A 14,309-nucleotide genomic window follows, 5' to 3' on the forward strand; every position below is an offset into this window, starting at 1 on the left:
ATTTGTAACATTAAGTAATCAATTATTGATTGCTAGTACTGCATCTAGTGAGTATTTGTTTAAATCCAGGGCACCTGCATGACAGCAGATGTAAACAAAGGATCAGGCTTGGGTTTGTTCTGATATTGGTCAATCTCGATTTTAGGATCTTCGGATTGGAATCTTAGGATCAGGATATTCTTAATTGTTTTTTCTAATGCTGACTTTACTGCCGTTCATTGAGCCTCAGTTTTCATAGCGATTCTTACCTGCCTTTACTTACTGAGCCAGTAACCTGCTGTCTGTCTTTTTGTAGTCCCTTTCAGACATGACCTTCTTTCTATTAATCTGACAGCAGCTTTTTATGCCTGAATAAGCAGCATAGTAACATTTCTGGATCACTGTAAACGGTAGCCAAGTCTGAACTGCACAAGGCGCACACGAGTGATAGACCTCAAGATGTGAGAAGGGATTTTGGGAAGGCTTTTCAAATATTTCAGCAACAGTTCTGTCCAGTCCAAAAACATCATAGGGAGCAAGACACAGTTTATATGCTGCATTCTCATTCATGTTGCTCTACAAATTCACATCTATGGTAAACTGAAATGACCATCAAAACAAAACTTTACTATGATGAAAATAATGTCTGTAACAGGTCAGATTAATGAGACTCACCAATAATGAATGTAATCCAGATTTTGACCAAACACTACCAGGGGGTGAAGTTTAGTTTGTGACCTCCAGTTGTTAATAGGAATCTATTAAATACCTGCAGCATCAAAGAGCAGCAGCATCCATATGAGCAACTCCAAAGAGAATTGTGCACATTTAGACACATTGAACAACAGGAGCAACTTAATTAATTACTATAATTATTAGGGCTGGGACTGTAACACGTAAATTTAGAATAATTAATCATGGAAAAAATATCGCATTTAAATAAAAAAAACAAACATATTGAATCACATCTTTCTCAGTTCCCTAATTTCTGGCACACCGGCAGAACTGATGCACACTCTTGTCCGGTAGGTGGCAATAATGAACCTAAAGTCTGTTTGCCAGCCGCACAGAAGATGTACAGGACGCACTGTGGTGGGCCGCTAGCTGGTCACGTGACAGCATTTTAGCTTCAGTCTGCGAGAAACGTCAGACCAACATGGCAGCTCGGCTGCAAACTTTCTCTTCTATTACACAAACACTTCAGCAAAAAGTATATCTGAAGGCATTTGAGGCAAGAAACAAGCTGGGCAGTTGCTGAATCTGTCCTCATTTTAGTTCGACGGCTAGTTTAGACGTTTAACGAATATTTCGTGACCTCCGCTGCCCGCACCGAATTTGCATAAAGTAGAAGTCAAGTCTACTTTATGCAAACGAGCTCTGGGGAGACGCACCAGAACGCAGCTCGGAACGCAGCTCGAAACGCACTGCAACACAACCAGCATGTAGTAAACTGTGAATGTAGCAGACAGATGAAAAATGCAGATAAGTATAGATGAAACAAACATTTTTGCTGTTTAAGTTCATGTATATATCTAGTCATTAATTCAGTCGTCAACCAAAATATATTTGAATTGAAAAATTTTGCTTATTGTGTTAAATATTGCTATTTGGCAAAAATGTGATTAATCACAATTAATTAATTACAAAATTAATTTGATGAAGTTGATAAATCGCGTCCTACCACTAATAATCAGCTGCAGGTTAATCATTTGCAGCCATCCTCACTCCTGAGCTCTGTCACAACTGTCAGGACATTTTTTTTCCACTTTTGGTAAAGTACTAGTTAGATTACCATCACACACTGACAGAATATAGAGTGTTTATGAAATCATAAATAAACTAGGCTATTAGTTATTTGGACAGTTTAATAAACTCTAATTAGTTTAGATGTAGTCTTTTGTTTATTTGTTGAATTGTCATGTACAATAAATCACTGGATGTTCTGTCTTATCTCAGTTTATGACAAATATGAAACAGTGGCTCTCTCTGAATGAAGCTGTGAGGAACATGAAATGAAAATTAAAATGAAAGCAGAGTTCATCATAATGTTTTGTTTTTTTCATCACTTCATTTATGTGTTTTATTTGGTGAAAATGTAAAGCTGAGGACACTTCACCTAGAGAGGTCAACACTAAAGGGAGGCCAACTATTGCTAAATGCAGATGTAAAATGTACACATAATTAGTTGTTGATGGACTGATAACCTTTATTTAATCAGGGTAAAAACCTAATGAGAGCAAGGCTATTATTCACAATGGTGCAGTGGAAAAAAGTAAATAAATCTACAAATATAAATTACACAAGTAAACATATTGAGAAAAGAGTGCATTTATAAATTAATTAATGAATCTAAATAATATGCAATGACCTTAAATTCTTTGTAAATGCTCTCCATACTGGTAGTAAAGACTTTTTTGCACATTCTGTATGACTGCACATAGTTCAATTTATGTCATAATTCTACTATAATTTATCATCTCTATTGAATTCGTCCATAGTGTTTCTGGATGTCCTTAAGATTTGAAGTGTTCTCTCAGAGGTTCGACCTCAGAGCATCAGATCTTTATTACAGCTGCGGTTACTTAAAGACAGGCAAGGGCAACGCTGGAGGCAAAGCGAGTGTGAAGCCTCTAATTAAAATGCACTGATTCAAAGAGTGGTTAACAACAGTTTAAGAGGAGCAGCAGTACGAGGGCTGTGGCTGTCTGTTTGGCCATTATCAGGAAAATATTATTTTCCAAGCTGCTCTTCACCTGAGTGGCACAAGAGACAGAGGAGCATCTGATCTTGCTGTAGCTCATTAGAGACATAACTGTTATCTAAGTGCCGCTTTTTGCATGCTTGTGACAGTTTCCAATCAAAGTGGGGACATTTAGGTAAAAATCTCATATGTAATATGTATTGTAAAATGCTACAAACATATTAGCGGGTTAATACCTAAGACAGGTAATTTTTGCATCTGTAAAGAAAAGCTTTTTTAGCATAAGACCTGCACAGATGCAGCATAATGCACAGGGAGATTGACTTTCATACTTTTAAATCGATTGCTGTTACTAAGCTTAAGGATTAAGGCTGGTGTGTGACCAGGCTTTCATCTGTGACATAACTGAGGATCCCAATGCCCTGAATGTGAAATTACAGGAACCTCCTGCAGGTAAATAAAAAGATGCATGAATAGGTGGAAGCCCCACATACAAAACAGCGCTCGTATGATGATATAAATGCAAAAAACATATTCTGCAGTACGTTTTAACTTTCCCGAGAGCATCCTGCACGCAGAAATGGAGCACATTTGAATCAGAGTTTAGCAGACTGGCTCATAAATATAACTTTCTCACAGTTTTTTTTTCCTTTCATATCAGAGATTATGCCACAGCTCCATCATCAGGTCGCCTCTGTGCTCGGTCGGTTTAGAAGTATTTATTTATGCAGCTCTATACTCCCTAGGATGAAAATCAAATCATCAACAAATCATTTCTGATGGTCCCCCTGACAGATAAAACCCTTCTCTGTATTGTGAAATTGCCCATATAGTTGAGGACTTCAGAACCGAGAGGCTTACATCAAAGAGAAGATGTCAGGTGTCCCATGGGAGCCAATAAGTCAGGGCACGCTCACTGAAGGCAATCGCTGCAATATCACACTCTCATTGATGTGTCACACATCTGGAGCTGACAGTCGCTCTCACATGGGACCCCGGTTAAAAAAACCCACTGCTTTTTAAAAATACATGTTTATGATGTTTGAATATAGGACTGCACAGTGGTGTAGTGGTTAGCACTTTCGCCTTGCAGCTAGAAGATCCCCAGTTCACATCCTCGCCTTCCCCGGATCTTTCTGAATGGAGTTTGCAAGTTCTCCCTGTGCATGCATGGGTTTTCTCTGGGTACTCTGGCTTCCTCCCACAGTCTAAAAACATGCTGAGGTTATAGGTAACTCTAAATTCTCCGTAGGTGTGATTGTGTATCTCTATATTTAGCCCTGCGATACACTGGCGACCTGTCCAGGGTGTCCCCTGCCTTTGCCCTAAGTCAGCTGGGAAATGCTCCAGCCTCTCGCCACCTTAATAAGGATTAAGTGGTGTATAGATAATAGATGGATGGGTAGATGTTTGAATATACATCAGTTAGCCTTATTAAATCACCTACAACAGGTCTGAACATGGAAACAGGTCCGTGCATGAACATGGGACCTCTGGAGATGATAGATGATTTATAGCATCATGACATTATCGATGGATCCTTTGGGTCCTTCATGGATCAGACATGTTCTGACCTATCCTATAAATGCTCACTCACATTGAGATCTCAGGAGTTTTGGACGCCACATAAACACCTTGAATTCTTCGTCATGCTCCTTCAGCTGATCCTGACCAGTTTTTGTGGCCTCTGCAGGTTGGGAGCACCATGAGGGGATGTGCATGTTAAAGTTACGGTTTTGCAGTGATACATTGCGTCATAGGAAGATCAATGTTAGTCACGTGCCAATGTTAATGTTATGGCTGATCGATGTACCCTTACTGATGCACCACATCTTACTGGCTGTGCACTTAAATAGTTAGGTCGACTATGCATCACTCTGCCTGACTAAATGTCATATGCAGGATGCATAGACACTGATTTGTTATGGAGCTCTTCTTGGGAAAACAAGGATTCCATTTATGCAGGCTCCTACCATTTAACTCCATCAGACAAGATACAAAAGCCTAATACATCTCCATAACTTTGCCTTAATTATTTAATTGCTTGCTTTAAAGAAAAAGCCCAGGTTCATCAGGTCCTTCATGCACAAGATGGACAATGATGCACCTGCTGCGGAATGCTGATTATTGACAGTTAGCCTTGTAGATTCTCCTAAAGCCTAAAAGCCATTAATGACATCATTTTGACTCTGTAATTTATCATACATTTGAGGCTCAAGTGATAGACAGTCAGATAGGGGAGGCAAGTAATAAAATTTATGGTATGGTCCGTGATTCCACTTCAACACAGCTGGGTGCATCCTGAAAAAAAATTAAAAGCTAGGTAAATAACAATAATGTTTCTGCAGAGTCACAAACTCCACCTTTAGAGGTTTGAAAGATGTTTGAGTCATTCATGAGGTAACCAATAGATTTCATGAACAACGGTTTTGAATCTCAGTGTTGTGGTTTGACCAACGCCTTCTTGATGGTGCCTGATTTCTTCTATCTCCCTGCAAAAATGAGCAAGGAAGTGGAGCATAAATGGAACTGAGGCGGGCCATGCAAACATCTCTGGGTCAGGGACTGTCACTTGCAACCCAAAGCATCCGTTCCCAAAACCAAAACCACTAATTCGACCATGTTGTTCACATGGGTGTATAGGGATTGACTCACTTTTGGAGGCAGCCTGTAGTGGTCATTCAAGGAACTGCAGTTTTTGGTTTATTTTGTAGCCCTACAAGTGTTTAGCTTGGTTTTAAGTTAAAAGTAAAGTGTATTTACTCTAGCCTGACTTGTTAGCTGCTAACTTTTACTGCCCAGACAAGCAGTGGTGAGAGAAAGACGACTGTAAAGTTGCATGAACTGGGACTTTAGTTCCTTTCTTTTAGTGCAGCGAACATGTTGCACAGTGTTTGTTGTGTATACAGCTGTTACACCAAAACTGATTACAGTAACTTAACCGCGCATGTTTGCATGCACCTAACAGTGACTGTGAGTGTGTGCTGGTATCACTGCTTCTTTCACTCTAGAGCCGCTCACTTTCCACAACACTCGACCTATATCTAACGCAGGTTACCCACAAGGCCACATTCCTTAAAAGTTAAAGGCTCAGCTGGTAAGAACGATATAATTCCACCTCAGGTTTCAGCTTCTTTCATCGGATAGCCGTGAGCACAGGACGTCATCAGGTGGATAAACTCAACTCGAAGAATCTAAGTCAGAAATTTCACTGATCTTTTCAGATTTTCAGATGGCATCCCTCAAAAAATTGTGTCTTAAACATATCAAATCACGTCTTTCAGTGAATTGGAAAGGAAACAAAATAAAGAGATGCTTAAATGACACAACTAATCAATATGTGACAAAGCAAATTAAGGATCAATAAATAAAAGAAAATAAATCTGGAACATTCTTGTCAGATTGATGAATAGCCACTCTTGTCAGCGCAGTTGTGAGATCAATAGCTTCAGTCAGTCGCTTAACAATAGAATGACTGCGCATGAATGACGTCTAATCTACACAGAAAAAGTCCACTTGGTGACAAACTGTCACTGAGAGAACAGTTTGGATCAGCATGCTGGAATGACGTCTCACTTTAACTCTGACACAAAGAGAGATTAGTAAAGCAGCGTCCATTAGACAAACTTAGATGACATCAGGCTGAAGGGAGACAAGTCCATGAAACCATCACTGATGTCAAAGTAAAGTCGGACCGAGCTCTACAGATGACATAAAAGCTATAAAAGCAAACTATTTTCTTTTTATTTATGTGACAGGCGGATAAACTTCAAGAAACAGTCAGCTGGAAAGCAGTGGGGGTCTATTTGTCATCGCTAATTAACAGGAGGTGGGTTTAGCATGTTATCTCACGTCTCAGCATCGCTCTCCTGAGCCTCATGAGCTGTTGCTGACGCAAATGCAGTTATGGCTGTTATAGCAGAACAATGGTACAAATACATCCATATTCATAGATTTTAATACATCCTTTGTGCCAATATAGATTGGACCGTGAACCTTAAAGAGCAGCACAAACGTTAGCACGACCATTTCAATCAATATTAAGTTCATCACCACACCCTCCAGTACGCTGGAGGACAGGCGTCATGAGGTGCTAAAAACGTAGCTTTTACAGTCTCAGCGCGAGCGGCCTACAGATAATTACGTTGTGCGTGGTGACTAGCTTTTTAAAACCACGCTGTGTCTTTTTTAGAACAATTCCTACATTGTTCGCTCGTGCTTTTGCAGCATGTCACTGGCACTTTGTCAGACTTTTTCCTCCTGTTAGTGAGTGTCACGCTGCATGACAAACAAGCTCACAGCATCTTTCCACATTAACGGAGCTGCTGAGTGAGCCGGGATCAGGATGAGCTAAATTTCCATCTTTAATAGGAGACTTCAACTGCGGTGATTACTGCTAGATGTTTAAATTTAAAAGCAAAATGATGTTTGTTTTTTTTTTCCAGTTTCCATTTTCTATAAATTTAGTCTAAAGACAGTAAAGGGTTATGATCATTAGCAATATTTGGAAACATTTTCATTTTACTGTACAGGATGTGTCCTTTTTCCAACGTGTGGAAGATTTATTCTAACCAATCAATAAATGTTTTGAAATATTGATATTTGCGAGTCCAATGTCTACATAAGCTTTTAACACAAGCATTTTTAAAGGACCTTTTAGAGTTGCTGTTTAAAAAATGCTGGCTACCAATATACAGTTAATGAATTAAAAAACCCATATTCTGCGCATTTAGTTTTTGGTGGTCATTTGGGGGATGAAAACAAGCATAACCTCTATCTATGAGCATAGGCTAAGAGATGTAGCTTCAGCAGTGGCAATTCTAGTGAGAAATTAATAGCAGACTGCAAAGAACTCACCAAACTACACAGATTTAATGCAAATGTGTTAGATGGTGATATAGATAAGTAAGCCTGGACCTCAAATGAGGCATTTTGGGCAGCTAAGGAGTAGAGTTTTCCTACTTTTACATGTACAAAAAAAAAAAAAGTTAGAATACACAAAATAGAATGGAATTATTCAAAAATCATAATTTAGGCTCTTTAAATTGTCTTTAAAAGTAATTTTGGTGCCTAACTGACACAAACTGTGCTCTCCTGGGTAGATGGTCCTGTTGCAAATTGATGCCTCCATCTTTCCCTCCACTCTACTGGCATGGACTTGGTGGCTTTTTCTATGTTTCTTTCATAATATAAATGACAGACGTTTCATGCTAGTCTCAATGGCAAATCTCAATTAAGTCTGAATTTCATGTGAGCTCTTTAATGCATGAATTAACTTGAGGAAACATGCCGTAGCTAATTTACTTTTGAACCTATGCAAAGTATATGTTAAATGGTGAGTTTCTTCCACACAGTTTTACCAATACTGACACAGAAATATTAAATTTAAGGTAAAAATTGTGGTATCCAAATATTTTGTTATCCAAATTTCATGCCACCCGAAGAGCAAAACATTATGAAATGTCCAGACAATTAATCTGGACTGTATCTTTGGCATTTCTTTACTGAAATATCTAGTCAGACAACATATACAGCCGTACGCAACCTATATGAGCGGATTATTTTTGGTCCAGCTAATCAGTGGACTTGTACAGACTCTCTGTGGTACCATTTTATAGTCTATTCCACATTAAGTGTAGCCTTTAATATTGCAGCCAGTTCATGTGAAGTACAAATTAAGGAATGTCTGCCAAATGAAGATTATACTGCAATATGTACAGTATATTATGCATATTATATAATGAGCATATAAATGTATTATGTGCATATTGTGTATAATGTGCATATAATTTAGTCACATTTCATTGTAACTGAATTATAATCAAACCACGTAGGAATTCAATGAAGCAGTTCTGCTTTGTTCTGCTGTGAATCTCACATGTTGCTTCTTCTCTTTCTATCTTGGATGAAAATTAATGTCACACACACATGAAAAATTTTTTTAATTATGTGCGATGAATCATGCCGCACAGTTTCTCCACTGGCAACTTTTTATTTTTTTATTCTTGACATGATACTTTGAAGTAAGCAATAGGGAAAGTGGAAAGAGAATAAGCCAGGCTTGAGGCTCGAGTGCAGGCAGACCTTTAGTGCGTCTTTGTTTGATGTATGTGTGTGGCTTTGTGTGTGTTTGTGCACTCATCAGTCTATCTCTGTGAGAACCAGTTGGAGGTTCAGACCATCGTTGTGGGGACATTTTGCCTTATCCACATGTTCCCGTGTCCCCTTAAAGGGCTGTTTGAAGGTTAAGATTTAGTTTTAAGGTTAAGCGCTTCACTGTGATGGTTAAGGTTAAGGTTAAGGGCAGGATATCACTGAATGTTTGTGAAAAAGAGACACACACAAAGAGAGAGTGTGGCTTTCTCACTTGGGAATGCAGCAGTGGTCCACCAGTAGATATATGTGTAGTGTGTAGGTGTTTGAAATGTTTGGAATAGTAAGCACTTGGGAAGAAATGCAGGTCACCTCTCTCTGCATGTCTGCAGATGCATTGATATTCATGTACATATACTCCCTGTGTACATAAAATACCAAATCATCTGCTTCTGCTCCACTGAGTTCGTTCTGCATGTTTCGCAGGGTCACCTCGTGGCCTCATCTTTGCCTATCTCAGCTTGTTCGCCCTCCTCTCCAGTCCTTGAGAGGCCTGAACAAACTGCTGTTGCCAAAGGGGGCTGTGCATGTGAAAACACACATCTCGCCCCAGCAGATGGTAGTTTCGCTGGCCATACTGTCCCACCAGCCAGACTGCCTTCCAGGGCTTGGCCATCTCCACAGTCAGCCCAGCAGGCTACTGGCAGCACATCACCCTGCTGACAAGATCCTTTTTATGGATTAAGGGTCCGCAACACGTCTTCAAATGCAGGTCAATACCCTGCTTTTCTCTGCCACTCGAGTCCATTCTATCCCCGGCGTGGACACCCGTTCATGAAATATCCGCTGCGACAATGCAAAGACACTCTGCGCTGGTTGTTTGCGTGTGTGTTGCGTATCAAATGTGAGTAGGCAGCTCTCAAATGGAGAATTGGTGAATTGAGACAGAACTGTCTGCGGAGGGTGTTGAAACGGGCAGCTGGCCTGGCATTTTGTTTTCATGTCTCCCTGCACACACGGCCCACTCCGTGCATGTGCTTCCCATCTTTTCACAAAGCTTTTTTTTCCCCCTCTGTGTGATGCAGAGAAATGAGCATTCCTGTAGCTATCAAAGATTCAGAATCAAACGCCGCCACGTTGTCATCGGGTTTTCCCCGACAATTCCTGCAGGAGTTGCTGAGAAATGCAGGTATGAGACTTTTACCAACCAAGGCATCCATCAAGCTGACATACTAACATAGACACAACTAATTGCACACACCCACACACACATTTGAGAAGAAACACATACAAAGTCAAACAGCTACAATTTGTAGCTCTGATTGGAGGCTTGCTGTTATTTATGGAGAAGCAGAAATGCAGTCTTTTTCACTGTGGGCTCCACACCGATTATATTTAGACTGTTTGGTGGGGAGAAAACAATCATGACGTGAACACCCTGTAAAAACCTCTCTGTCAGCACGCGAATCAACATGTATGAATGACCCTTATCAAATTTGCTTTGGAATACATTTCAGGTCCAAACTTGAATATATTTCCATTCATGAATGCCAGATTCAACGGCTGGATGGGCAGAACTGGCACCTGTTTCTTGTCCTGCTGCCCTACAGACTGTCTGTGTGTGTGTATTTGTATGTGACTCTAGATGCATACATGCTTGTTTTGTTGGTTCTTGCGCCGCCTGTGTCTGGACGTTTTCAATACAAATTAAAGCCGGAGGTCAGACTGAAGGTTGAACGCGGCATTTAGGTCCACTAAAGAACAGTCGTGTGTGGCTGTGATGCTGTAAAGCTGCTGATGCATGGGGAATGTGTGGGTGCTGATGTGAAGACACACCAAGTTGAAGCGAGGACAGCGAAAGGTGCTTGAATAGATGTGTGTACGAAGCGCCTCGTGTTTTTCGTTGTCCTTTTTTTTTCTGTGTTTAACCTTGAGCCGAGGAGAGTGGCACTTTCTAGAGACATCCATCTGGCTCCGAAAGATGAGTTCGGCTTCACATGCTGATATTCTCCACAACAATGAATGGAGAGCACAGTGTGATGCCTGCTGAGAGACGGACAGGCAGGACTGACTGAAAAATGAGATGGACTGATGGGTAGACGGGAGGATAATGATTCAGGCTGAGAGTGAAGAGAGAGACGCCTCTTTCTTCTCCAGCAGACAAAGGCAGAGTGAAAGCATAAGAGGGAGTGATGGGAAAAACACATTCAAACATCTCCTTTTTTTTCAGTTTTGCTGAATATATGTTTGCATATTGAGTCTTTTCCATTACATAGTATGTGCTTGTCATAGCTAATATGTCAGGCCTGTGTGCATGTGCTACTAAGAAGCTCCCCAGAGGTGGTATTGTAATCCTGCAGTGTGACACGAGCTCTCTGTAGAAGAAGAAGACCTCAACCAGGGCTTTTCTCTTTGTGTGATTATCTACGCTTTTCATGTACAGGCCACCTATTATTCCCACAGGCTATTAAAGCTATGGAGAATCAAAAAGGCTCACTACTGGCAAAAGCCCTTCAGTTTGCAGCAAAAAAAAAAAAAAGAAAAAAAGGGAGCACAGAAAGAGGGTAATGCGTATGGTAATGATCCAAAAGAATGCCTTCAATATCCACCACATCACAACTGAACTGCATGCAGCTTCTCTGGCAAAATGGCATGTAAGCAAATGCAGGAACAAACAGAAGCTCAGTTTGGTGTCTGTCTCTGTGTTACCTTGAAGAAAGTAGCTGCTGCAGTATACTGAGTGTGTTTTACTTCCTGGCGTGTTGCCACAGTCAAGGTTCAATGACAGGAAACTCTGATGATGATAAAAGGGGACCGGCTTCCAAAATTCATCAATAATGCATGCGCGCATATGTTGACTTGTGTTTTATGCTCTAAAATCTGTGATGCAGACATTGCCTTTAAAAATATGTGTGAGTCTCCTATACCAGCGGTTGATATTTGTAGTAGATGCCACACAAATGCAGCTAAAACACTGTGGCATGTTGTAAATGAATCTCCCTTCTGAGCAGTTAATATTTAGCATATGGCTCAGACAGTAAACATGAGCTTTATTAAGCCTGGAATGGTACATATTTGCTGCCTCAGACAGCTTTAATTTAACTTTGATCTTTAATTTTAGTGACAGTAGTTTGAGGTGTTGTTCTTTTAAAATCCCTGTGGAGTTAAGGTGATCTCATGGGACTGTGTATAAATAGCACGCCACTTTAAGGACGTTTGCATGCAATGTCTGCTCATTTTAAGCATTTTGTATGCCATTTAACACCGTTTAATTCCAATACGATTCTGTTGTGAAGACGTGGTGTCGTTTTGCGTATGTTTTATTAAGAATACCGCCTATTGTGTAGGACGAAGGCTCTGGGTAGTAAAAAGGTGAGACGGTTGGGTGATTGTAATGATAATAAACAGGGCAAGGTTAAAGTTACGGTGTCGCTCATTAGTACTGCATGGAAATGACAGAACAAAAGCAAAAAAATCTGCAGTGATAACACACGAAATGACTTAAAATCCACTTACACCCATGAAAAATATGTTCTGAGTTTGTCACAAGCACTGTGTGAGTAACCATCCAGCTAAATTTGAGTGAAAAAAAATGTATCCATGTGCATAAAATAAGCAGTATTTTCTGCTCTGAAAACATCGGGGTGCAGATTGACAGCTTTCTTTTTATTGACAGCTTGTTTTGATTACAAATGACAGATTTTTTCATGGTTTTCACAAACCAGTTTTTTCATTGTTCATGAAAACCAGGAGAAAAATCCATCATCGTTTTCATAATTTTCATGAAACCATGCTAAAATTAACCACATTACCCATGCAAATAGACCGAAATTCATAGATAGTTAGATTTGAAATAACAAACTTTGCAGCTGTGGACTAAGTTTCCTACAATGATAATAAAAAAAAAGCATACAAGGCAGGTTACAGTCACTAGTTAGCATGTACTGCTAACGATGGTATTAGATATTCGCAGGACGTTAGGATGAAGGTTGGGGACGATGTTAGTAACAGGACATTATCTGTGAGTTCCAGAGTTGAAAGTTTGCAAAACTAATCAGGGGAAAAAGGTCACTGCAGAGGCAGGTGTTGATGATGAACTTCAGCTCTACATCAGAATCAACCCACTCCTTCTTCATGTCATCATTCACAGGACATTTAAATATGGAGAATGAGCTGTTCTGCAAATTCTGGCATCCGGTGATGATGCATTTGCACAGCTAGCTACCAAACTGTAGGCTGTAGGAGGTGCAGAAACTTGGATTTGAGCAGGAGAACCACTGATGGTAATGTGCTTTGGTTTTTATAGTGTTAAAGGGAGTAGTCATGGCTCCAGTGCATCGTCGAGTCATGATTTCTGGCCGGCCCCAAAAAATTCTGAAGACAAAAAGGATAAAAAAACTGCTTAATGGTCCACAATTTAGTGCTACAGAGTTCTCAGTAGTTGATGTGTAGAATGCATTCAGAATCAGATCTCTGGACTTCTGTTGACAGGTGCTTCATGTGCCAGCTCATAATACACAGCTGAATAATCACTCTCTAAAATCTTTTTTGAAAAACTAAATAAGCCTCATAAAGGTTGGTGTTAAAGCTCATCCTTGACCTTGGAAGCAGTTGTGTGACAAAAACACTCACTTTTTACAGAGTTTTCAAACATATCTCTTGGTCAACATCAGTCCATAAAGTTGTAGGTGGTACCCAGGTATTCTACTACCTGCCAGCCCTTATGTTAAAGTAGAAAAATCAGGTTGCCTGACTGAATATCTGATCAAGATTCTAATCATAAACTAAAGCCTCCTGAGTCGAAGGAGATTCGTGCAGCTGCTGACTGCCTGAAATGATTCCTAACTATCTTCCTTTTTACTTGCAGTCAAAGTCAGGAGGCCAATACTAAGAATACTTAATGAAAACACTGTAGTTCAAGACAGCTTCCTTTTGTTATGTAACCATTGCTATGGTTGCTGCAAATATACTTTTGCTGGTAGAGAAATGTTAAAAAAAATAGTACGTAGTCTAGAGTCTAGAACAACCATCAAAAGCCTTCATTTGAGGACTCGACCTAGTCATGATCATCGAGAAGAGATGACTTGTAAGAAACCAATAGATAAGATACAATAAAGCCCATAAACCATTACTTTAAATGCACACGATGTACTTTATTTAAAGCATGGAGAAGCTGGCAGTAGTTAAAAGTACAATTTCAAAGGTTCTAAATGCAAAAATACAACAATAAATCAACAGTTCAATCGCTATATGCCTGCTTTATTTTATTTATTACTAACCTTCTTAGATCCTCTGAGGTGTGGCTGAAGCTCTTGCAGATGTTTCGTGACGTCAAAGAGATTCTCTCAGGTTCTGCTGTAGCATCTAGTCAGTCTTCACTGAGGATGAACAGTTTTAAGAGTATCCCCAGGCAGTTGATGAGTGCATGTTTCCAGCCCAGAATCCAGAGTTTTATACACTTTTTACTCTCCCTGTTTGGGTTTCCTACATTGTAACTTTTTATCTTCATGTTTCCCAGAAGATCCAAAGCTGCGTG

The 14,309-nt window shown here is 39.9% G+C and overlaps 1 protein-coding gene across 4 annotated transcripts in view; it reads left to right on the plus strand.

The window, feature by feature from the left end:
• Positions 1-14,309, plus strand: part of LOC111573798 (MAM domain containing glycosylphosphatidylinositol anchor 2a) — a 270,997-nt gene that overhangs the window by 138,402 nt on the left and 118,286 nt on the right. The gene's annotated exons all lie outside the window — the stretch shown is intronic.

Source organism: Amphiprion ocellaris, chromosome 12 (assembly GCF_022539595.1).
Source record: "Amphiprion ocellaris isolate individual 3 ecotype Okinawa chromosome 12, ASM2253959v1, whole genome shotgun sequence".
NCBI classification, from domain to species: Eukaryota; Metazoa; Chordata; class Actinopteri; family Pomacentridae; genus Amphiprion; species Amphiprion ocellaris.